Below are 26,379 nucleotides of genomic sequence, written 5' to 3'. Positions count from 1 at the left end.
ACAACAAAAAAATTCTACGGACTAGTTTACGTTAGGTCCCTATCGGAAAGGTTGGCGCATATATTGAAATCTGATGTTTTGCATGTAGCTTTCAGAAATAAAAACACTGTTGGCGTTAATTTTTTCACCCGTATCAAGGACGTAACTCCGGTTTCCCTACAGTCCGGCATTGTTTACATGATTAGATGTAATGATTGCTCCCAAGTATATGTTGGCCAGACTGGCAGATATTTAAAAATTAGAGTTGAGGAGCATAAACGTTCTGTTAGTCTACCCATCACCAACCCTAAGACTGCACTAGCCCACCACTGTGAGTCAACTGGACACCGTTTTGATTTCGATGATGTTGTTCTTTTAGGAAGACATCCTTTCCTCGGCAAACGATTGTTGCACGAGATGATCCAGATCAAGGTTCACGATTCTGTCAATTCCAGAACCGACATACAGCACCTTTCTATAATATATCATAATTTATTGAAGAAAGTAAGAAAGAAAACGTGAACATTTCTCGGTGTCCGTCCACATCTCTCTGTGTTTGTCTTCATATGTTCCCGATCTCCCTTTGTTGTCATTGTTTTACCTCGATGAAAGCGTACCATTGTTTTGTTTTAATGAATTTTATATATGATATTTTTCAATGACTGTGGGAAAAGCAATTTCATCTTGTGAGTATCAATTGATCTGTGATTTCTTTTACATTTCAATTTATTAATTTATTTATTTATTGATATTTATATGCATATTCATATATTTGGTAATTCTTGTTTTTTTTATATGTTTTCTTTCTCTTCTCCTTCTCCTCTGTGCTGTGCTTCTTGATTTTGACTTTGTCATTTTTTATTTTTGTGATATTTTGTAATTTCGAGTAATTTTGTAATTTTCTTTTTTAATCACTTTTTATACCAATTTTTTAAGAAGTAACAAGTATCCTTGTATTGATGTTTTGCACTTTTGTCTCACTATCGTGAAGGGAGAGACTTTTCAGAGTTTGTTTTCTCATTTTCAGTGCCCTGATGATGGAAATATAATTTCCGAAACGTTGGCTAAGTTGGAAGTTTAAATCCCGAATATTTTGACCTTTTCCACCACCATTCCCATATTAGCATTGTTGATGTGAGGTCACCAGTTTACAGATTCAGATAATTCGAATTAGATCAAGACGATTTTTTGTCCGAACTAAACGATTCAAATAGCACAGAATAACGCAAACTGTCACAATTTTTTTTTTAGCAGGGGGAAAATCTGCAAGTCAGACGAACCACTCTCTCCTGAGGGGGAACAAGTGTGATGTTTCTCACTCTCCTGAGCTCGAGACCCACTAAAAACCCTTAACTGCTTCTTGAATATTGGTTTGGGTATTTGCCTATAAACCGTTCATCTCTTACGCCCAGTTGCAGGGAAGTCCATTAAAATTTAATACTTCATTAAAATCTTAATCCTCCATTTTCCCCTTCAAAAATGACAGTTTCAAATTTTAATGGGACATCAAATCTTAAAAGACTTTTCTTGCAACTGGGCCTTAGTCGGTGTTCTTCTCGCACACTATTATGCTGTGATTTATGTGTTTATCCTCTATTGGATTAACACTTTATTGAATTTCTCAATAAGTTTCTGTTGTTATTTTAATCTCTTTTTAATTGATCTCTTGGTCTCCTTCGGTAAATTCGCATTCTCCTTTTGTCTTCCTCTAGGTCGTGGTCCACTAGTCTCCTGATTTCTTGATTCGGACGGTTTTTCGCTGTTTCGAATAATTTCTCTGCTTTTCTGTTCATGAATTCCGTTATGGTTTCCCATTTTAGGTCACTATAAATCTGTATATTCCTGACAAACCAAGGTGCATCTATTGCACATCGTAGCAGCTTGTTTTCAGTGGCCTGAATTCTTCTGATATGGCTCTTTGCCGCGAAACCCCAGGCAACTGATCCATAAGTCAGTTGAGGCCTAGCAACGGCTTTGATTATCTTCAATTTTGTCTCCTTCGACATGTGGCTTCTTCTTCCTATTAAAGAATAAAGTCTATTCATCGCTGCTTTCGTTTTGTCGATTGCTTGTTCGGTATGACTTTTCCAAGTAAGTCCTTTGTCGAGCGTTATTCCTAAATATTTGGCTTCATTTTTCCAATCGATTTCTTCGCTGTCAACTTCTAGATTCGTTGTGGGTCGCAGTCTTCTCTTCTGTAATAATATTGCTTGGCTCTTTTGTCCATTGAGTTTGATTCTCCACTTTATGCACCAGTCATTTGTTTCGTCAATCGTTTCTTGTAGAACTCGTTCTATTACTTCTGGGTTGCGGTGTCGAGTTGCTATGCCTGTGTTCTTGGATTCTTCGGAATATCGTGAATGTATATGTTGTACAGAAGTGGCCCAAGTACTGACCCTTGGGGTACTCCAGCCTCTATATCTCTTGTTGTGGAGCATTCTCCTTCCACTTTCACGTAAAATCTTCTATTTTTGAGATAATTCCGGATCAACTTGCATATTTTGATCGAATATTCAGCACATCTCATCTTGTATATTAATCCTTCATGCCGATGCTATACTCTGTCGAATGCTCTGGCGACGTCTAGTAAAACAAGACCTATAGCTTGTTTATTTTGGAATCCCTCTGCAATGTATTCTGTGAGCCTTAATAATTGTTGCTCTGTTGAGTGTTCTCTTCTGAATCCGAACTGTTCTGGTGGTTTTAGTTTCAGATTTTCGGTTTCCTCATTCAGCCTAGTGGCTTTAATTCTTTCTACTACTATTCCTAACGCCGACAGTAGACTTATCGGTCTATAGTTTTGTGGGAACTTCTTCTCTTTGAATGGTTTATTGAACACTATGACTTCTGCTGTTTTCCATTTTTCTGGGTAGTGTTCTGTCCTCATAATTCCATTCGCGATATTTGTTAGAGCGGCTATACCTTTTCTAGGTAATTTCTTTAATCGCTTCCGGGAGCTTTCCTCTTCATCAAACTTCTAATTATTTCCCTGATTTCATTTGGCGATGTTGGTTTGTCTATTTCAGTAGCCGCTGGTAATTCATCCATTTCTTCATCATTTTCTTCAACCAGTTCTTCCAGATCTTCATTATCATCGTCTATCCTGTAATTTATTCTCGATTCTCGTTCAATCGAGTCCGCCAATGCATCTGCCTTATCAGTATTGGTATACGCCATCCCTCCTTTCTCCGTGTAGGGGTGGAATTTTAGTCTTTTCTCCATGCAGAATGATCAATTGTATTCAGTTCTTGAACTCTTTTGTTCCATCTGCTTGTTCTTAGATCTATCAGGGCATTTTTCAGAACTTGGCTATGGCGGTTGAGGTTCCTTCTATTCAGATCAATTTTATTCATCCGATATATTCTTCTGAGTCTTCGATTTTCTCGTATAAGATCTTTTACTTCTTTAGGCGTATCGCCATGCGGATGACTTGGTGCTGGTCTCTTCACTCACTGTCACAAATTTTTTTTTCTTTTATAGCAGGGGGAATCTGCGACCCTGAAAACACGGAGCTCTATCTCTCGCCCAGAGGAACTCATTTCTAGGGAACACTGTGGGGTTACTCACTCTCCTGAGTTCGCGACCCACTTAACATAACCTGCTTTATATCGGTTCCGGGCATTGCCTATTAACCATTTATCCCTTGATCGGCTAATTTCTTGTTGCACATTGTCGTGCTAGGGTTTTCATGTGCGTCCATTTCGGATATCTCTTCTTAGTATAGTTTTAATAAGTTTCCGTACTCATTTTAATCTTTCCTCAATTGATCTCGCGGTCTCCTTTTGTGAATTCACATTCTTCCTCTGTCTTCCTCCGGATCGTAGTCCACTAGTCTCCTGAGTTCTTCGTTTGGATGTTCCTTCGCTGTTTCGAATATTTTTTCAGCTTTTCTCTTCATAAATTCGGTGATGGTTTCCCACTTCAAATCTCGATATATCTGTTTGTACCTGACAAACCAAGGCGCATCTATGGCACATCGTAGTAGCTTTTTTTCTGTTGCCTGAATTCTTTGTATATGGCTCTTTGCCGCGAATCCCCAAGCACCTGATCCATAAGTCAGTTGCGGTCTAGCAACGGCTTTGATTATTTTCAATTTTGTCTCTTTTGACATGTGGCTCTTTCTACCTATCAGCGGGTAGAGCATATTCATCGCTGCCTTGGTTTTGTCAACGGCTTGTTTGATATGGCTTCTCCAAGTTAGACCTTTGTCTAGGGTGATACCTAAATATTTCGCTTCGTTTTTCTATTCGATTTCTTCTCCATCTACCTCCAGATTTGTTGTAGTTCTCAGCCTCTTCTTTTGCAGTAATATCGCTTGGCTCTTTTGTCCGTTGAGCGTTATTTTCCATTTAATACACAAGTCATTTATTTCATCTATAGCTTCTTGTAATTTTCATTCTATGATTTCTGGCTTGCGATGTCGCATTGCGATTCCCGTGTCGTCGGCATATAGTGTCAGCATAGTCCTTGGAGATTTTGGTTTATCGTGAATATATATGTTATACAGTAACGGCCCAAGTACTGACCCTTGAGGCACCCCTGCTTCCATATATCTGGTTGTGGAGTTTTCTCCTTCCACTTTCACGTAGAATCTTCTGTTCCTCAAATAATTCCTAATCAACTTGCACAGTTTGATTGAATATCCAGCATATCTCATTTTGTAAATCAATCCTTCATGCCATACTCTGTCGAATGCTCTGGTGACATCTAGTAGTGCAAGACCTGTTGCTTGTTTATTTTGGAATCCTTCTGTTATGTATTCTGTGAGTCTCAGTAATTGCTGTTCTGTGGAGTGATCTCTTCTGAATCCGAATTGCTGTGCTGGTATGAGATTGGGATTTTCAGTTTCTTCTGTAAGCCTCCTAGCGATTACTCTTTCTACTACTTTTCCTAGGGCGGACAATAGTTCGGCTTGTAGTTTTGAGGGAATTTTTTATCTTTGCCTGGTTTGTTGAACACTATGACTTCTGCAGTTTTCCACTTTTCCGGATAGTGTTCAGTCCTCATTTTACCGTTTGCAATATTTGTGAGAGCAGCTATACATTTTCTAGGTAATTTCTTCAACATAACATTCGTTATTTTATCACTTCCGGGAGCTTTTCTATTTTTCAAGCTTCTGATTATCTCTTTCATTTCAAATGGAGAAGTTGGTTTTTCTATTTTGTCGTCTTCTGGTGGTTCGTCCTTTTCTTCTTCGTTGTTCTCAACTAGTTCTTCCAGATCGTCATTATAGTCATCAGGTCTGTAATTAATTCTCGATTCTCTTTCGATCGAGTCCGCCAGTGCTTCTGCTTTATCGATATTCGTATATGCCATTCCTCTTTCTCCGTGGAGAGGTGGTATTTTAGTCTTTTCTCTTCTCAGATATTTTTGCATTTTCCATGCAGAATGATCGATAGTATTTAGTTCTTAAACTCTTTTGTTCCATCTATTTGTTCTCATGTCCTTCAGGGCATTTTTTAGGACTTGGCTTTGTCGGTTTAGATTTCTCTTATTTATATCTGTTTTGTTGTGCCTGTATGTTTTCCTTAGTCTCCGATTTTCCCTGATGAGATCTCTGATTTCTCTGGGTGGATCACCGTGTGGATGTATCGGTGCTGGTCTCGTTATTTTCTTTGTGCTCTTTTTGTAGGCATCTAGTATATTTTTTTCTAGTTTATCAACGGCGCTTTGTAGGTCTTCCGGTGTGTTGATTGTTGGTATTTCTGTCACCTCCGATTGTATCAGATGGCTATATTTAGTCCAATCGGTGTATTCTCTTGTTTGCATTAGTTCTCTTCTTGGCCCTTCTCCTATTGTTAATTCGATGGGGTTGTGGTTAGAGGTTCCGTCCCACAAGGTCTCTATCGAGAATTCTCTAGTGATATTTTTCATAATTGCGATATCCATTATATCTGGTAATCCATTTCGGAATGCAAGGTACGTTGGTTCTTCAGGTCCAATAACGATAGCTTCATGTTTGTCAGCGAGATCTTTCAGTTTTCTGCCGTTTCTGTTTTCCCTCCTGCTGTTCAATTCTGGAGATTTGCAATCTAAATCTCCGATGCAGATAATCGGGTTTGTTCCATCTAGTAAGTTGTTGATTTCTTCTTCCAATAAGTTATTTGGGGGTCTTTCATATGTCGATGTGACCTCGACTTTTTGTCGATTTATTCCAGCAACAATCGTCACTGTTTCTATTTGTGACTCGTCAGATCTACCTTTAAAATAGTGTTTCAGATCTCGTCTAACCAGCAAGGCAACACCTCCCCCAGTGTTTGCGATTCTGTCACATCTATATACAGTCCCTGGCCATATTATTAGACGCATTGATTCGATGCAAAATCTCAATATTGAATTATTAAATTGAATGTATATGTTACATATAATTCATTTGTAAATGGTTTTCACATATAATATATCATATTCAATAAAAAATATTGATTTATTGATGATTAAACATGAAATTCTAATATTTTGCTGAGCCACCCTGTGTAGCTATGAGAGCTTCATACTATCAATGCAGAATTGTCCGGTTTGCTGCATTCGAGGATGATGATTTCATATGTGGATTATCGAAATAACGTCCAAACCTGCAGAATGCAAGACGTCCACTGGAAGACATAGTACTGATTCATACTCAAGTACTAATACTACAACATCAAAAATAAATGACAAATAGTACAATTTAATGAGAGTCGTAGATGAAACTAACATTCTGTGGAAATGAAATTCAAATATTCTGCTTTTTCCTCGAGCAATACCAGTAAATATAAAAAAAATCCTCAGTGCGTCTAATAAACTGGCCAGGGACTGTATCTCATAATTCATGATGTTCAATTGCGTATTTGGTTGTGTTCTTGTTTCCTGTGAGGCTATAATATCAGGTTTTCTCTCTGATATTATTTCTTCTATCTCGGATTTTCGAGTTCTGACCCCGTTTATGTTCCAGGAGACTATTTTAAGGAAATTTTTCCTAGTTGTATGTTCCATTGTTTCAGTTAACTGAACATTCCTTGGAGTTTTTTCTCCATCTCTCTTTCAATTTTCAACATGATTTTGTTGAAAATTTTTTCAGTAAAAGTGTCTAAATCGTCGGCGGATTCAGAGACTTTTCTGTTTTCTTTTGTTTTGTTGATTGTAGGTTTATCTTGGGGCATTTTCGGTTGCTCCTTCTTCTGTACTGGTTTGGGTACTTCTTTTTTCTTGTTGTCTACTTTGGAGAGGGTGGGCTTCTTTTTCTCCTGGACTTTTTGAGGAATCGTGCTCTGCTGAGCCGCTGGATGGCTGAGCTTGCTGGATGGCCTTCTTCACCGCACAGAACGCATGTGGCATTTCTCTCCTCACCTTTTCTGGTAAGTTTGCAATGTTTTGACGCATCTGTATGGAAAAGAGCACTCGTTTTGGGCATGTCCGTACCTCTGGCATCTGGAGCATTGGCTTGGATTTTCTGCCCTTCTTTTTGATTCCACTACAATGCAGAGATTGTAGAGGCGTCTTATTTCGAAAATCTCCTTTCTCTGAGTTTTGACCAGGTATAAGTGTATAAACTTTTTAGTTTTATTGGATGTCATTCTGGACACCTCGGCGTCATGGATTCCTTGGACCTTTAGATCATTTTTGATTATATCTAGGTCAGCATCTATTGGGAGATGCCTTATGAGTGCGTAGATCTTTTTCTCTTCCTCCATCTGGTAGGTGAAGTACTCCTTACCAATCTGGTTAAAATATTTCGTAATGTTCCTGTAGTCGTCCACAGTCGAGGCTGCGATCCTGATTCTGTCTTTTACGACGGTTGCTCTGTTGTAGCTGAATTTCTTCATGTATAGAGCTTTTGAGATCTCTACCCAATCGGCTGTACCCATCGTCGTGATGGGAGGAATTTTATCTTTTTTAGGCAACTCCGTAGCTTTTTTTGCGGTCTCTTCGTCTGAAGATGAACTTTCTTTACGCGCGCGTTTAGTGGGTGGCGCATTCTGAGTTTTTGCAACTTGAGTTGCAAAATTTTTCTTCATTTCCGGTTCTGGAGCTACTACCTGTTTGGAGGTATTTTTGGGGACCGCTACCGGCTTTGCAATTTCTGCAAATGTGGGGGATTTCTGTGCCGCAATCTGTTTTGCAATTTCAGCAAAACTAGGGGATTGAGGGGCTTTGTTTTTATTAACTTCCTCTCTCAAGAGGCGTACCTCCCCGACTAACTGAGTTACGGTTTCAGTTAGTTTATTTATTTGAGCCTTCAACTGCCCATTCTCTTCTTTGAGCTTTACAAGCTCCTCTGCTTCTCCATCGCTGAATTCCGTGTGTCCGTAGCTTCCAAGTAGGAACTCCCATTGTCTGAGACCTCCGACATGGCTTTTTGTCCGTATTGAACTATATGAGGTATTTCTGAATAATAATGAAATATTGGAAATCCTCACTATTATGTTACTAATAAGCTATGTGGCTAAGTTATATATTTTCTATACTATCAGAAAAATAAATCGACTCACCAGTGATATCCGTGGAACCATCGATCAATGGATCTGGACTCAGACACTGAATACACTGAATTTGAACGAATTTCCGCTCTATAACACATACACGGTTTCATAGACGGAATCAAAAATTCCGTAGCTTCGCTAGTGTACACTTTCACTGTTCACTGTCACAAATGTAAACATTGTCCGCCATTTAAGGTCGAAAACGGTCCAACCAATAAAAAAGCTGACGTCCATTGTCGCCACTGTGGTATATGCAGTCACTGTATCGAAAAACAAACTTCAGCGTCATCTGTTTTACGGTACATGTACTAATTTTCGACGAAATCAAATAAAAAAGGAATCTGTGACGCTCATTTTTAATTTTCTTGTAATGATCAAGGCATTCTATATTTGAGAATTTCTGAGTGAAACTCAGAGAAAGATTCGAATAAATTGCTCATTGAGAAATTGCAGTGAGATAACGAATAAAACGAAACTTTATCTGGATTTTTCTCTGATCCGAAGAACCGAAAAAAAAATCAGTTCATAATTGAAAAATTTATTGCATTGTTCTTCAAACACGGATTCATTTCATAATTGAAATCAGCTTTTAAATTCACTTTATTCTAATTACAAAACTTATTCATTACACAATAACATTTCTCATAAACTATCATAATTCCTAATCACAAAAACAACTCAATATTTATACATAATATACGCATATTCTATTGAATATCAGCAATACATTTTTGAATATCAAACAATAAAGCATATGTATGACATGAAAAAGTTTCAGTAAAGGTTGATGTAATGAGGTACCATACAATTCGGCGTATGATACAAGAGCTCAGAGAAGAAACCTCAGTGAGAAAACCCTGCCTCCTCGAGAGTATTGCAGGGCGATGTTCAATTGTACTTTGGGGAAGTAGCGAACATCCTATGAACTTGTTTAATAAAGGTTTTGAGATCTTTTGAATTCAATGTAATGTCGCATAATTACCTTCTTGCATCACGATTTTTGCACCCAACACAGCACGACTTCCCAATTGCAGACATTTCGCTTCGCCTATTGAATAATTTATTAGAAAATTATGTCAATTCGTAGTTTGATAGATAATCAAAAATACATTTAATTCTGTCGGTCTATAGATATCTTGATTAGTCGTTTGAATATTCGGCGAAGATCACGGTCATTCACGAGTGATAACGATCGAAAGCTCAAAATGCAGTGACACCTTACGATCAAATTTAGAATAATTTTTTGTGATTATTGTACCATAACAATAGATGGCGCCACTTGTCAGAGTGATCCATCTATATTTTAAGTTAATCTATGATCTCAACGTGACTCCCACTATTACATTTTTAACTGGACTGATTAGCATAGAACACATTACACTACCTTATGACATTTGAAAGATAACTAACCCACACAGAAAATTTCCAACTCGAAGTGTGATGAACAGACTATCTGAGCTGCAGTGAAAAAACTGAAATAGTCTGAATTTTTTTTTGTATTCGTGTAATTCACTAGGCTGAAGGACTTCGGTCGATGGCCATTAAAGAACAGTTATTATTATTATTGAAAGGTGAAAATTCACCTACTTAAGATTGACCTATTCTAAAATCGGCGCTCAAACCTAATTAGAAAAATCAAACCATATCTGCCACCAGCTGACCAAAACTCCTGACATGTTGCAGCTCAACAGTTTTGCCAATATGTTCTTGAATAAACCTTCGTGGTATTTCAATGTGTTTCTTTCATTTAGTGATTTTTCCTTCGTGAGTATTCTTGAGCATATGAATAGTGGACTGATAATAATCAATACATAAAGGAGTTGGTACACTTGATCTCAGTATCCTTAATTCCGCCGCCCCCAGTTGACGAATCCAGCAAATATCATGGATTGCAGATACTGCTGCTCTATACTCTGCCTCTGCCGTTGAAGTTGCTACCAGTCTGTGCTTCTGAGAGTACCAGACAATTGGTCCCCCATGCATCACAAGTATTCATTCATTCATTGCTGTATCCCGTAACCGGAAATAAATCTACAAAAAGACATAAAAAAAGAACAGACTTTTAATTACTTGGGGCTAATTGCGACTGTGTGCCCTCCTGTGACTGAAGAGACCCAACCGTGACCTACAGATCCTTCCACTCTCCGGGCATGGATAGTCACCAACCAGATCTGGCCACCGCTGAATTCTTCTCGAGTCTCCATTATAACTGTGCACCATAGATCTTCACTGCGACCTGTCTAACGCTAGTTGTTCGCAGTTATGATTGGCATTAATTGATTTTAGGGATTGATGTAGTGTATCCCTAAACCGCTTATACTGACCTCCTGGTTTCCGGGCTCCCTCTGCCAATTCGCCATACATAGCTATTTTGGGGAGTATTGTGTCTTGCATCCTCAGAATGTGGCCGCTCCATCTGAGTCGTGCCCTCGTTACTTGAGTCTCAATTGTTGAACAACTTGCGCCTTGCAAGACTTCTGCATTCGAAACTTTGTGGAACCATCTGATGTGCATTATCTGTCTTAGATGACGTTGTTGCGTTTGTTCAAGCTGTTTGAAATGTTGCCTGTAGGGCGTCCAGCTTTCGCTTCCGTAAAGAAGCGTTGGGAGGACGACTGCATTATAAACAGCTGTCTTGGTCTTCAGATTGAGGTCGTGATTCTGAAACACTCTGACCTTTAGCTTCCAGAATGCCCGTGATGCCGAATTGATACGGTTGTGTATTTTCGTGTCTAGGTTAGCCGTAGTATTTATGAAGCTTCCCAAATATTTGAACTACTCGACCTGTTCTAGGGTTTCATTCTCCAGGCTGATATGTGTTTGAAGGCTTTCTGGGGGACTTATCAGGATTTTGGTTTCGTCGATATTGAATCTATGGCCTAAAGCTTCGTATATATGTTTATAAGTGTCCAACATTATCTGTAGATCCTTCGAGCTGCAAGCGATAAGTGAACAGTCGTCTGTATATTAAAGTTCCGTGATAAACTTTGAATCTTATTTCAACACCTCTTACAGGCATACACATGTCAGCAATTATCGAGATCGCTTTGGCGAAAATATTGAACAGTGAAGGCGCTAGCACGCAGCCTTGTTTTATTCCAGAGTTGGATAAGAAATGGTCGGTTGTAGAGCCATTATGCTGTATTCTAGCGGTGTTGTAGGTATGAAGGCTTTTACACACTGCTAAGAATTTTTCGGGTACTCCAAGGCGGGCCATGATTTTCCATTGCGCTCTCCGATTCACCGAGTCGAAGGCTTTACTTAAATAGATGTAGGCTGTATAGATCCTTGACTGTTGTTCACGGGCCTTCTCTTGCAGCTGTCGCAGTGTGAAAATTAGGTACCTCGATTTGGTCGAAGGCCGCACTGGGATTCTGGTAAAATCTTTTCGAAGAGTGGAATCAAACGATTAGCCATAATCTTCGAGAGAATTTTGCCGGCCACGCTAAGCAACGATATGCCCCTGTAATTGTTGAAATTTGACGTATCGCCTTTGTTCTTATAGAGGTTGATAACTAAAGCGTCTCTGAAGTCTGGTGGCACATCTTCTTGTTCCCAGGTCTTGCGGAATAGTGCTAGGGGACTATTGACAATGTCTTCATTCAGGGCTTTGAATACCTCTGCTGGTATGCCGTCTAGATCTGATGAGTCATTTTTCATAATTTTCATCGCACTTATGATTTCCGACATTGAGATTTCGTCATCAAGCGATGTCATCGGACTCTTTTGGGCTACAACATCTCCTGGCTTGTTAATTGCCGTTTTCATCGCTTTGTGTTTTAATTCCAAAAGAGGTGCGATATGGGTTTCGTTGTCGGCGAACCAGTCTGGGGATTTTCGAGAGCGTTCTGTGGCCAGTATTTCTTTTGCTGTATTTGTAAGAGATGTCTTGCAGCGGAGCCAATGACTCTCAATGTTGTCGTACAATTATACGAAATATGTCGTCGAGTAAGAAGGCTGTGCCGAGCGGGTCTCTTCAAATTTTGATTCCCGAATGCGCTTGTTGTAAGCGAACTATTGTAAAAAATAATGCGAAGTGTAATATTTGTAATAAGTTGTAATGATAGTTTAGTGTCTGCATGCCGCTTAAACTTTCATTTCATTTGTAATAAGGTTTACCACCCCGGTTGTGCAATTAGAGTGGGAAAGTGCTGTGAATCTGATATTATAACATCCACCGATATAACTCCTGTTTCCACATCTCCGATGACTGAAAATATAAATAAAAATATATCTAATGTGTCTTCCCAACAAGAACTACTCTTGAAAATAATTTACGAGCTGGAGGCAAAGAATGACCTACTGCTGGAGAACAATGGTTTGTTAAGGTTTAAGATTTCAACGCTGGAAACCGAAATTGCATGTAAGCATGCCGAGATCGATCAACTCAACAAAAAAACAAAAACAAATATAAATAATGTCGATAACAGATCAGGTAAATCCAACACAATCGTTCGCTCTGAGAAAACACGCGGAGGATCTATTGCGGGCTCTGTAACTGATTGTCCCGTCGATTCCAAGTGTTCCCAGTTGCCACACATCGTTGCGGAGGTTGAGACTTCTAACGCTCCTGCGAGAACAACTATTTCAGGACGTAGTGAACGTGTGCTGCGCGGAAATAATAAGAGGACACCCAAGTTGCATATTCAAATCCTTCTACATCATCTACAAGAGAAAATGAAGAGTGGACTACTGTTTCCCGTAAGAAATACACAAGGAAAAACAATCGAGCATTGGTGTTTGGTAGTTATACTGGCGATTCATCCGTCGAGGGCATTGAAAAGTTCAGTGCTTTTCATGTGTCGAATCTAAAACCGGAAACAACTCAGGAAAATCTACAAGATTTTCTGAAGAATCGATTTACGGTAGTACGATGTGAGAGACTTACATCTAAGTACCCTGACAGTTATTCTTCATTCAAAGTACTCATACCTAAATCTGAATATGAAAGGGCGCTGGATAGTTCGAATTGGCCTAACAGGGCAAGTGTTCACCGTTTTTTTGTACCCAGGAAAACGAATCATCCAACAGGCTAGATCTTGATAGTTCAAAAAAGCTGAAATTGTTGCAGATCAATGTCCAATGTTTATCGAACAAATTGGATCTTTTGGAAGTACTTTTGAGTGAAATTGAGGCTGATATTGTAAGTGTCGTCGAACATTGGTGCAGTTCTGACAGTGTTAAGACAATAGCTGTTGCCGGTTACCATTTGACGGACTTTATTGTCGTCCCTCTCGTGAGCACGGGGGTTCGATGATCTATATAAAAAATGGTGTGAAGACTAGAAAATTGGGCGTGTCAGCTTTTTCGGATGAAATGAATTTCGAAGTTAGTGGAGTTATTGTGGTAACAAACAATATCCGTATAGGTATAATAAGTGTATATCGCCCTGGAACCGGAAATTGTGAAGTGTTTCTCGACAGAATGTCATATACTCTTAACTATTGTTTAAAAAAGGATAATATTATTTTTTTGTGTGGCGATTTGAACATTAATTTTTTGGAAGTTGGATGCACTAACCGTAAGTTGTTGATCGATTTGATTGAATGTTTCCAGCTGAGAATAACCTCGCAAGACCCTACTAGGGTTTTTACAGATATCACTGGTCACACATCCATTTCTAAACTGGATTATATTCTTACAAATGCAGATCTATCCTGTTGTAATGTAAAGAACTTTGAACCCCATATAAGTGACCACCGGGCTATTTTGTTAGAGTTCAATACTGAACTAGATGTTAATACTCAACCTATGCTAAAATTTGTCAGAAATTTGAATGAACAAAATTTGAACAATTTCATTTTCCATATAACAAACTGTGATTTTCATGATGTTTATGAGAATGTAGATGCTGATAGTTGTTTTGACTCTTTAATATCCACTGTTCAGCACATTTTTGAGTTTTGTTGTCCGTTAGTAAAGGTAACAAGTGGAAATGATAAATCCAAGAATTGGCTCACGCCAGAGATTGTCCTCGCTAAGAAACAGCTCATGCATTTATACTGGTTACATTTGAATTTGAAGACTTCGAATACCTGCAATTTATATAGGAATGCTAAATCATCCTACAGTTCAATGTTGAAAAAATCTAAGCGACAATATTATAATGATCTCATCAATAGTTCAGATAATAGGAGTAGGACGATTTGGTCCTTGGTAAATAGTTTAACAGGAAGAAGTGGGGGGGGGTCAGTCTGTTGAGCTGGATATTGACGGTGTTTTTTATGACAACTCAGATGAATTAGTAAACATTTTTGCAGAATATTTCTCAACAATAACTGAATGCACATTAAACCGTTATTACAATAATGCTTTGTCAACTTCTTGTAGTACCTCATGTTTATTGAACACCACATTCTTTTTTCATCCCGTGATGGAGTGTGAAGTAGCTGACATTATAAAGTCATTGAGAAAGAATAAGAGTTCGGGTGCCGATTCAATCTCTGCAAGACTTCTGAAGTTAATAAGTTCTGAAATTTCTCGTCATTTTGCTCATTGCATTAACCTGTCCATCAGTTCTGGCGTATTCCCTTCTGTCCTCAAAAAGAGAATTGTTATTCCGATTCCCAAAAATAATAAAGACGTACATACCATTTCAAACTATAGACCTATTTCTCTTTTGAGTACATTTTCTAAAGTCTTTGAGAGAATCGTACTGGATAGGATGTTAAAGTACCTGGACAAATTCGACATACTGGCTTCTGCACAACATGGTTTTCGATCGGGTCGTTCAACTCAGACGGCAGCGGTTCGAGTTGTTGATTACATCTATGAATGTCTGGATAATGGCTTTTATGTGGCAGGGCTATTCTTTGATCTCTCTCGAGCGTTTGATGGTCTGTCTTTCCAGTTCATTCTGGATAAATGCTACAACCTGGGTTTTCGGGGTGTGTTCCTAGACTGGCTTCGTAGCTATCTCGAAGGTCGAGCCATATGTGTGAAGCTTGAAGATTCATTGTCAGCGGAACATGGTGTCAACTTGGGAGTACCACAAGGCTCTGTCCTTGGACCACTTTTGTTTTTGTTCTTCATCAACGATCTCCCTGTAAATCTACGAATGATGTTTTTGGATCAGTTAGCTCATCGAGGTATTTCTCTGATAAAATATCTGTTGACGTTATTTGCTGATGATGTTTCAGTGGTGGTAACAGCCCCATCTTTTGAAGAGCTTCAAAGATTGTGTGGCATTCTTGTTGGTTGTTTCGTGGACTGATGCCACGGGAACAATCTGATGATCAACATTGGAAAAACTGAGTGCATATATTTCACCTTATGTAAAAATAATCCTGAGCTCGTTATTCAGTATATGAACGAAGAAATCCCATCCAAGGAAAGTGCAAAATTTCTTGGCATTTTTTTGGATAAAAATTTAAAGTGGTACACTCACATCGATGCACTGTGCAGTAAGCTCAACAGTTCCTATTATGCGATAAGTAGAGTGAAAGATATTCTTCCTCCAGATACTCTCAAAACTATGTATTATAGTTTGGTATACAGCCATCTGTCGTATAATGTTCTTCTGTGGGGAAATTCTTCGGATGTTAGCAGGGCATTCATATTGCAGAAACGAATTCTGCGTATGATATACAACCTACCTCCTCGCCAGTCATGTAGAGCTTTGTTTGCTGAAAATAGTATCCTTACTTTGTCTTCCATTTTCATATTGAAAGGTCTTTTGCATGTGAAGAAAAACGAACAGAGTATGATTAAACTATCTAGCTTCCATAATTATAAAACCAAAAGTGAGGGATTACTATATGTCCCTAAGCATAGGACAGCTAAGTATGAAATGTCTCCTATGTATCAGTCCATAAGGCTCTATAATCATTTGCCATATACTATAAGAAATTTGAATTATATCGAGTTTAACAAAAATGTTAAAACCTTGTTACTGGAAAAATGCTATTACAGTGTAAATGAATACCTAAATGATTGTATCAGAACCTAGTTCATTCTGTTATTTGACTTGTCCTATACATGTAGACACATGTCAAAAAGGATTAATAAACTATTATGACTTTAGCCTTGCGGCTTTCACACTCCTCTCCAGAGGAAAATTCACTTATCCCAGATATCTCAGATATCAAAAGGATTAAGCTCTGTTGGAGCCCTTTCCAGGTTTTCGGGCTCGTGGTGGTGGTCGGGTCCGGGTCGCTCCTCGCCTCCCTGCTGTAGGTTGGATTCCTGCTCCACCCGCACTTCCTGTCGGAGCAGACGGTGTTCCTCTGAATTTCCCATGTACTTGCGTACAGTTCTCGCCGTTCCCAGCAGTACCGCCTTCTGCATGACTCTATAGATATTTTCGTCCAACTGAAGTTTTCTCAAGTTCTCTAGTAGCCTCTTCGGTATCAGGTAGATGAAATGACAATAGGGATGGTCTTTATATCTTTCAGCTTCCACTGTTTTCTGGTTTGTTTGGTAATACGGAACCTTTTTCGAAGTTAGAAGTTGGTGTTTTAGTGCCAATTCTTGGTGAAGAATCTTGGCAACAGCATCATGTCTATTTTTGTACTCCGTGCCCGCGAACTTCTGACATCCCCCGGTGATGTGCTGGATAGTTTCATGTGTCGCACAGCCATAACGACAGCTATCGTCCGCCACTGAGGCATCCTTGGCGATGTATTTCCTGTAATTTCTTGTTGGAATCACCTGATCCTGGATGGCGAGCATGAAGCCCTCTGTCTCAGGAAACAACCTTCCGGAAGTCAACCAGTAGTTCGACACAGATATGTCGACGTAATCATGGTTGACCTCATTCTGGTGCCTCCCATGCAAAGGTTTGCCAATCAGTTTCTGCATTTTACTTTCTGCAGAGTGTTCGACGGTTTCCAAGTGATCCTGTTGTAGCTTTAATGGTGTAGAAGTATCAGCAACACAAACTACTCGATGGAGTTCTGACGAAGCTGCCTTGCTCAAGAAATATTTTCGAAGTCCTTCAATTTCCTGGAACATACGGTTGGACAAATCAACAATTCCTCTATCCCCAAGATGTCGTGGCAGCTCTGTCCGTTCTATTGAGCTTTTGGGGTGATGTTTATTGTGTTTAGTCAGCATCGTCCTTATTTTTCTCTGTAAAGCTGCTAAATCGGTGGTCGTCCAAGAGATAATACCAAATGAATAGCTCAGTGCCGAGCAAGCGTAGGTGTTAATCGCTTTTATCAGATTCTTGCTGTTAAGACCAGTTCTCATTATCCTCCTCAATCTTCGGGTGAACTCCTCCGTTAATTCTTTCTTCATCTGAGTCTGATTGATTTTTCTTGCCTGTTTTATGCCCAGATACTTGTATGTGTCTCCTTCCTTTAATGCTTCAATTTCTGCACCTTCCTTGAGTTTGAACGTACCATCTTCTATTTTCCCTCTCGTTATGTTCAGCAGTCGACATTTTTCTAGTCCAAACTTCATTTTGATGTCTTCCGAGAATCCTTCCACCATTTTCAGCATCTGTTGCATTTGTTTTTTGGTAGATGCGAAGAGTTTCAAATCGTCCATGTAAAGGAGATGATTCAGTTTCATCATAGTTTATTATTATTATTATTATTATTATTATTATAATCCGGTGTGGTAAGGCTATCTTTGACGGAAGATGTGAATCTTTCTTTTGTAGAAGGGTTTTGTAGTTTGAAGATTTGAAGGCGCTCTCTTAGATACTTTGGCTTGCGTTGAGCGTTTTGGGAGCATTGAGATTTTCATTCTCGAGATTACCAGCCTTTGATCAGTCCAACACTCTAGATCTGCTCTGGGTTTAGTGACCAACACCTCTTTCAGATCTTTTCTTCTCACGATCACATAGTCGAGAGTATGCCAATGCCCTGAACGCGGGTGGCGCCAGGTCCCCCTTGAATTGGGTCTCGTAATAAAATAGGTGTTCGTTATACACAGATTGTGTTCTGCACAAAGAGCCAGCAGACGTTCTCCGTTCGAATTGATGCTGTCTGTGCCGTGTTTCCCTATTATTCCCGGCCACAGTTCTGAGTCTTGACATCTGCCCACTTTGGCGTTAAAATCTCCAAGGAGAATAATTCGTTCCCGGTTTGGGATTTTACTTAATGTAGCAACGAGTGTTTCGTAGAAGGTATCCTTTAAGTTGTCAGAGGAGTTCAAAGTGGGTGCGTGTACTGCAATGATGTTCACAAACGTGTTATTCGCTGCGGGAAAGCGTAGGGTCATTAAACATTCTGAAATTCCAACTTGATTTTTGGTTAGTTTGGCGGCCGGGCCGTTTCTAATGGCAAAGCCTACGCCATGTTGTCTAATTTTGCCTTACAGCAAGCCCTTTCAGAAAAAGTATACGCTTGTTCTACCAAGCTACCTTCGCCCGAAAAGCGTGTCTCGCGGCAAGTATTGCAAATGATGTACGTTGCAGTTCCTTATCGATTAGGGTAGTACGTCTCTCTGGTCGGTCGGCCCTGGAGTTGTCTAGCAAGGTTCTGACGTTCCATGCTGCAAAAACTATGTGCTTTTCATTGGTAATTGTACGATGATTCACTCGCTCAGGCCCCCTTCCCTGGAGATCCGAATGGGAGGGTATTTTACCTCCGGATAAAAATTTTGTCCTGTTCGACTGATGCTTCTTTTCGTAGGAGCTGCGTTAAAAGGAGTTTAAAAGCTGCATTGGTAACGCTGCCAGTGCAACTTTGGTTGCGGTTTCGCCTGGATCATCTTGTGGTATCCTGAGACGACAAGGTCTAAGACGTAACTTCAGCAACGCCGAGAGCCATTTCCTGCTCAAGCCGATGTTCAGGCTAGGTAATTGTGGGAAACAGAGTTATACTGCTCATGTTCGGTCGCATCACAAGTACACCACTAGTTGAGTGACCAGTAGACGTGTCGTCACCATTGTCAGAAACAATATAGGCGATTGAGTCGTCATCCCCATCAAAGTTGATTCCAAAATTTATCGTTCCATACAAGTAAGCAGATACTATCTTGACAATTTTCCAGTGGCTCTCCATTGGCTTACTGTTGAATCTGCTTAGATAATTCACAACAAAATTTATATCGGGACGTGATATTGTGGCCAAATGAAGCAGACTTCCAACAAATTCTGTGTAGGGAACTTTGCTATTTAGTGCTTTGTCATTCACAAAATTTCCCTCTTCAGTCAACATTCCACGTTCCATTGGACTGGAGGTTGCATTCAAGAAATCAAATTCAAAACGTTGTATTTAGTATCTTTCTCGTATAGTTTGATTGACTCACAAAAATTCCTTCTTGACTTACTTTGATATCCATTCTAAGATACGATAATTTGTCTTGCAACCTTCTTTCACGGGTGATTTCAAATTTCTTATTCAGCTCTTTCAATACTTCGTACATTTCCACCACATTATTTCCAACTATAAGACCATCATCAACAAATAAAACAATGATAACAGTCATCATAGTCCATCTTGTAGCATAATACTTCTCACGCATGACTTTATTAACTTAAGTTTAGAAAAACTACGCCCTGCACTTGCTACACTCATGGGCAGAATCAAAATAATTCTAAGAACTATGCTCAAGTTTGGAAATCCTTCCTCCAACCTGTTATCGTATACATATATTACTCAAGAGTCTTAATCGGTGATGACGAAGAATGTGAAGGGACCATATCAGCTATCATCATAATTTTATGCTTAAGGTCTACACCATCGATATCTTTTTCTTCGCCATCACTTACAGCGAGTTCGACTTTGAGACAATCGTCAAGAAGTTCCTTCTGCGTTTTAACAGTGAGTTTGTGCATTTCGAAGAGAAATCCAAACTTCTTATTAATCTGACTAATCTGATTGAATCTTTCCTCAATTGAAGATAACGCCCTATCTAAAACGTAAAATAAAAACAAATTTTAAATTTTTGTTTTGGATCTTCGATCACTTCGTCACCAGCTTCATAATCGGAATGCTTTTGCTTGTTTATCATTCTGCCCTCGGTTGTTTCAAAAGATGGAATAATTTCCAAATTTCGAGTCATATCTGACGCATCACCTAAAATCTTTTCAAAACCAGAATCACTTCTATATTTTCTGAGGAAGTCTTTTGTGTTATCTAACTGAGAGGATGCAGCCGATAAGTCAAATTCTTTGATTTGAGGAAGATTGCTGCAGCCATTAATATTAAAAAGAACCTCATACCATGCTATTAACGATACGATGAATTGAAATTTGTATATTTTCTTCAAGATGCTTTCAGCGCTTCATGACGCGTAGAAAAGCCTGGAGTGCCTGTGAGTGTCTTGTCTTCGGCTGTATGTCTGAGCGCTTCGTATATTTCCTTCAGCTGATACCGAAGGGGCTTCAAGGCATCAATTCGACTAGACCATCTGGTGTCACTCAATGGCTTGACTGTAAATGTTGGAATATGCTATTTGAGAATATCCCATCTTTGCGTGGAGGCCGAGAAAAAAACAAAAATTCGCTTTACCAAATCGAAAAATGTGACAGATTCCATAGAAGATGCAGCATCATTGAGTACTAAATTTAAAGAATGCGCACTACAAGGAACATAAAAGGCCCGAGGGTTTCTTCTCAAAATTCTGCTCTGCAATCCTTTTTCCTTCACCTTCATATTGTTGGCATTATCATATCCCTGTCCTCTCATATTTTTGATTGGTATAGACATTTTTCCAGTTCGCTGACCATAACATTTTCAAAATCAGCTCCAGCTGTTTTTTCCTAAGGAATGCTCCCTTATTTTCACAGTTCTTTCCCCACGTTCATTCATAGAATCATTTGTCGAACTTTGTGCTATATCAACAAATCCAATTATAATTGCCATCTGTTCTATGTGACTGAGTCACATCAGGCGTTTTATTCAAACTATGTGGCTGTTCGAACAGAGTGTAGAATTTTTTCCTTCATGACATTTGACAACAGTTGAATTATTTCATTCTCTATTTGAGGACACAAATAATTAACCGAATTTCTGTTCTCAACACATTTCCGTGAATGTTCATCCATAAGTGGATCGAAAAGTGCCAAAAACTCCAGCATTTTCAAAAAATTTCCATTTTTTTCCGTGAACGTAGTATCGTTCGTTCTCCTCAAAGCAAGATTCTGTGCTCCAAGCACTCTCACGAGAAATACTATTCTTTCCAAAACTCGACCCCAATATTCTTCTCGTTCTTTAATAATTTTTAAATTTTCATCACCTATGATTTTTCCGCTTTTCAATCTCATTTTTAACTCCTTCCAAGTCTTATATATAACAAGTCAAATGATTCAAACTAGATTCATGGCTTTTCAATCTAGACGAAAGATTCTTCCAATCTTTAGTCCCTTTACTGATAAAATTATCTATCGATTTGTTCATTGTTTTTTCGAAGAGTTTACAACAAAAATAGAAAACCTTATCAAGCGATTTGAAATATATTAACCACCGTCGATGAACAACTTCTTTATTGGGTAAAACCCTTTGATAATGGTAAACTAAAAACCTTCTTTTATCTGAATTGAACGGGAAATTGAAATTATTGCCAATTTGATGGGGTTGCTTGGAAATCGAAATAATCCACAAGTTATTGTCTATGGCTGGCCAATCACCAGGATCAGACAGATCAAAATCATATTTCGAAAGTTCGATATTTATAAACATTAAACTACACCTCCTCTACAATGGTGTAAATTCAATCAGCAAACGAATACTAAAATCGAGTATAGAAAAGTGCTATACTTTTTATGCAAACGAAAGGACCAATTATCACCTATCCAGAAAAATATTATAGTGAAAAAAAATATGAAACGTTGACGACTATTACCAGATAGAGATTCTGCTTCAAGGTACGACTCTCTGGTTAGATCATCATGACTGTGACTTTATTTGAAGCATTTGAGCCTTCTTGTGAAATATATATATATATTCTTTTGATATAGAGCATTACAATCTTGAAAAGCAAACAATAATTATAGCATGTGTATGAGTTACAGTTTTAGCAGAGGTTAGCGTAACGGGGTACCATACAAATTGGTGTATGATACAAGAGCTTAGGGAAAAACCTCAGTAAAAAAACCCTTTCTCCCCGTGAGTGTAGTGGATTGTTATTGTTCACGAAATAAGCTGAAATATTCCATATTGAAGGGCATCTCGCACTGCAAAAATTGATTCTTTCTCCAACAAAAGGAAAATCCAGAAAGTCTTCTCCAAGATACCAGAAACTTTTATCTGAAATAAAGAGAAAACAAAAGCAGAAAAACGTAAAATAATAAAATTAGATTCAATATGTCAGATTGACCTAAAATTGACAACCCAATTCAAAAAAGATTCGGAAACTGCATGTATAGCTCTAAAACCATCCTGAAATTTATAAATTGGACAATGATTAACTAGATGATTTATGGTTTCTTCTGGTTCCCCGCATTCACAACTAGGGCTTTCAACTGAATTCCACCTGAAAAGCATGCTATTGCAACGTCCGTGACCTGTTCTTATACGATTCAGAATACACCATATTTTCCTGGGAAGATCAAAACCAGGAACTCTATTCGAAGGATCAGTTACTAATTCTTTGTTGAAAATAGAGCACCTATTCCATTCAGACTGCCAAAGGTCTCTGTCCCTTATATTCGAATTAAGAAAAGAGTTGGACCATAAAGGTTTACGCGACTTCAGTCTTGGAATGGTATTTTCGGGAATATAGGATAGAATTGGGAACGAGTCTGGATAGTATTGGAATTTTTTCCAGGAATTCATAACCGCAGTCTGTCTACGAATATGAGGCGGTATAATGTTTGAAAGAACTGGTAACCATTGAATAGGTGAAGATCTAATAGTTCCAGTTATGATTCTCATGGAAAGATTCAGTTGTGCATCGATTTTTTGCACATGAGCACTATTAATCCAAACGGGGCAACAATATTCAGCAGCCGAAAAAACCAAAGCTAGGGCTGCCGTTAGAAGAGTGGCTGCATCAGCACCCCATGAAGTGCCAGCTAATTTATGGAGAAAATTATTCCTGGTTTTTAACTTTAGACGCAGACTTTCCAAATGGGCTTTGAAATTCAGCGAGGAATCCAGCTTAACACCTAGATATTTCGAAAACAGAAAAATTCAGAATAAAAAAAATATATGTTCACAAATATTTACCAGAATTTTCACCTGAAGCCACATAAGTTACATTATTTATTGAAGACGTTGACTCTTTTTGGGAAAGGCTAACACCTTCCCAAAATAGAAAGATTCAGAATGAGGAAAATCATATGCTCAGTTCACAAATATTTACCAGAATTTTCACATGAAGCCGCATCATTTACTTTGTTTGCAGACTCCGAGTCTTTTTGGGAAATTATTAAACCAGTCCATAAATAGAAAGATTAAGAATTGTGTACCTGAAGCCGCATCATTTTTTGATAATTCGGCATCTGCAGTAGTAATCCTATTTTTTCCTGCACAAAGTTGAAATGAAAATTCCGTCAACCAAAGATTTTCATCTTTCAACAAAATAACACCGGGAAAATCTTCATTACTTACATGAAAGTACCTTTTCTGAAAGTGTAGAATCCTGCAGATATCTGCGAAATGAATTATGTAACTTGGCCAACGCTTGATTTTTCGGAATAAAAAAGCACGTCCTTTTTTCTTCGAATTCATTTCCGAAAGTTGAGTTTCACTATTGAATGCGGAATATGTAATCGAATCAGCATTATAATGCTAAGAAATTGAAGGGTTGCAATTTCTTCAATTTGCCGAAACAATGCTTGAAAAATAGGTACTCAAACTCAACTATTGAGCTGTAGTATGTATCAGTATGAACAACCTGTATATATCCACACTTGATACGGCAAGGCCTGTATAAATTTACATGGGAGTTCCAAAATGGTCGTCACGGCGTGATGTGTACTTCTCCACGCGTCCCATTTTGGAGCTCCAAAAAGTAGAAATATTTGAAAACAATATTTTAACTCAACGTAGTCGTTGAGTTATCTTAGTAGATAATAATAGAAAATAATTTGATGTGAATTTTGTGTATGGTTAAAAACTATTTTTGGGGATTGGTTCTACCAAGTCTCCTGCAGTTCCTCGGGACCCCAAGAATACAACGACCAAGAACTTAACTGAGATTGGGTACATAGCCTCACTGTTCTGAGCCCAGATTACCGTCATTCTGGTTTAGAGGGGCTGCTAGCCGGGATGATGTGATTACCAAGAAATATGAATGAATGACAACCTTACATCATATTAAAAACGTGCCTCAGATAGATAGAACTGATCTTGAGACAACACGTAATCTGTATCTGTATATTTGTAACCATTGTTATTCAAATTTATCAATACATGATGTTATTATAAACACAACACGTAAACAATGTATGAATAATATATAGCATTTGGCTAAGAGATTTTTCATTCAGTGTGTGTATTGATAGTATTCATTCATTATTGAATCACATCCTACAATTGTCGATTCGATCTGAATCCTCAATCTGAGTTATAATCTGTGATCGGTTCAAAAGCCCTAAGGAATAAACACCCTTTGATGAGTTTGCCGAATATTATTCGTCATCCCTCTACTGCATAAACGTTTTTTTTGGTGTAGCAGGGGGAAAATCTGTGAGTCAGACGAACCACCCTCTCCTGAGGGGAAACAAGTCAGGGGATTCTCACTTTCCTGAGCTCGAAACCCACTAAAAACCCTTAACTGCTTCTTGAATAATGGTTCCGGGCATTTGCCTCAAAAACGGTTCATCTCTCAGTCGGTTTTCTTCTCGCACATTATCGTGCTGGGATTTATCTGTTTATCCTCTACTGGACAACACTTTATTGGATTTGTCGGGCATTTGCCTATAAACCGTTCATCTCTTAGTCGGTTTTCTTCTCGCACACTATCGTGCTGGAATTTATGTGTTTATCCTCTATTGAACAACACTTTATTGGAATTGTCAATAAGTTTCTGTTTTTATTTTAATCACTTTTTAATTGATCTCTTGGTCTCTTTCGGTGAATTCGCATTCTACTTTTGTCTTCCTCTGGGCCGTAGTCCACTAGCCTCCTGTTTCGAATAATTTCTCTGCTTTTCTGTTAATGAATTCCTTTATGGTTTCCCATTTTAGGTCCCTAGAAATCTGTCTATTCCTGACAAACCAAGGTGCATCTATTGCACATCGTAGGAGCTTGTTTTTAGTGGCCTGAATTCTTTTGATATGGCTCTTTGCCGCGAAACCCCAGGCAACTGATCCGTAAGTCAGTTGAGGCCTAGCAACGGCTGTAATAATCTTCAATTTTGTCTCTTTCGACATGTGGCTTCTTCTTCCTATCAGAGGGTAGAGTCTATTCATCGCTGCTTTCGTTTTGTCGATTGCTTGTTTGATATGACTTTTCCAAGTCCTTTGTCAAGCGTTATTCCTAAATATTTGACTTCATTTTTCCAATCGATTTCTTTACCGTCAACTTCTAGATTCGTTGTGGGTCGCAGTCTTCTCTTCTGAAGTGTTATTGCTTGGCTCTTTTGTCCATTGAGCTTGATTTTCCACATTATGCACCAGCCTCTATATCTCTTGTTGTGGAGCATTCACCTTCCACTTTCACGTCTTCTATTTTTGAGATAATTCCTGATCAACTTGCATATTTTGATCGAATATCGAGCACATCTCATCTTATATATTAATCCTTCATGCCTTAGGTGGCGTAAAGGACCAGTAACAAAGCCTATACAGAACACAACTAGTTCTACGAACTCGCACAAGGTCACGGAGCTTTTGATTCGGTACCTACGGAGAATCAGGATAATATAGTATCCTCTGTCGAATGCTCTGGCGACGTCTAGTAAAACAAGACCTGTAGCTTGTTTATTTTGGAATCCCTCTGTAATGTATTCTGTGAGCCTGCTCTGTTGAATGCTCTCTTCTGAATCCGAACTGTTCTGGTGGTATTAGTTTCAGATTTTCGGTTTCCTCATTTAGACTCTTGATTATAATTCTTTCTACTACTTTTCCTAACGCCGACAGTAGACTTATCGGTCTGTGATG

The 26,379-nt window shown here is 38.7% G+C and overlaps 1 protein-coding gene across 3 annotated transcripts in view; it reads left to right on the top strand.

The window, feature by feature from the left end:
* Positions 1–26,379, top strand: part of LOC123318393 (dynein axonemal heavy chain 8-like) — a 1,393,903-nt gene that overhangs the window by 1,076,036 nt on the left and 291,488 nt on the right. The gene's annotated exons all lie outside the window — the stretch shown is intronic.

The sequence above is a fragment of the Coccinella septempunctata genome, chromosome 1 (assembly GCF_907165205.1).
Source record: "Coccinella septempunctata chromosome 1, icCocSept1.1, whole genome shotgun sequence".
NCBI lineage: Eukaryota > Metazoa > Arthropoda > Insecta > Coleoptera > Coccinellidae > Coccinella > Coccinella septempunctata.
The sequence above is the reverse complement of the archived record's forward strand: the minus strand, read 5'-3'. Positions and strand labels throughout refer to the sequence as shown.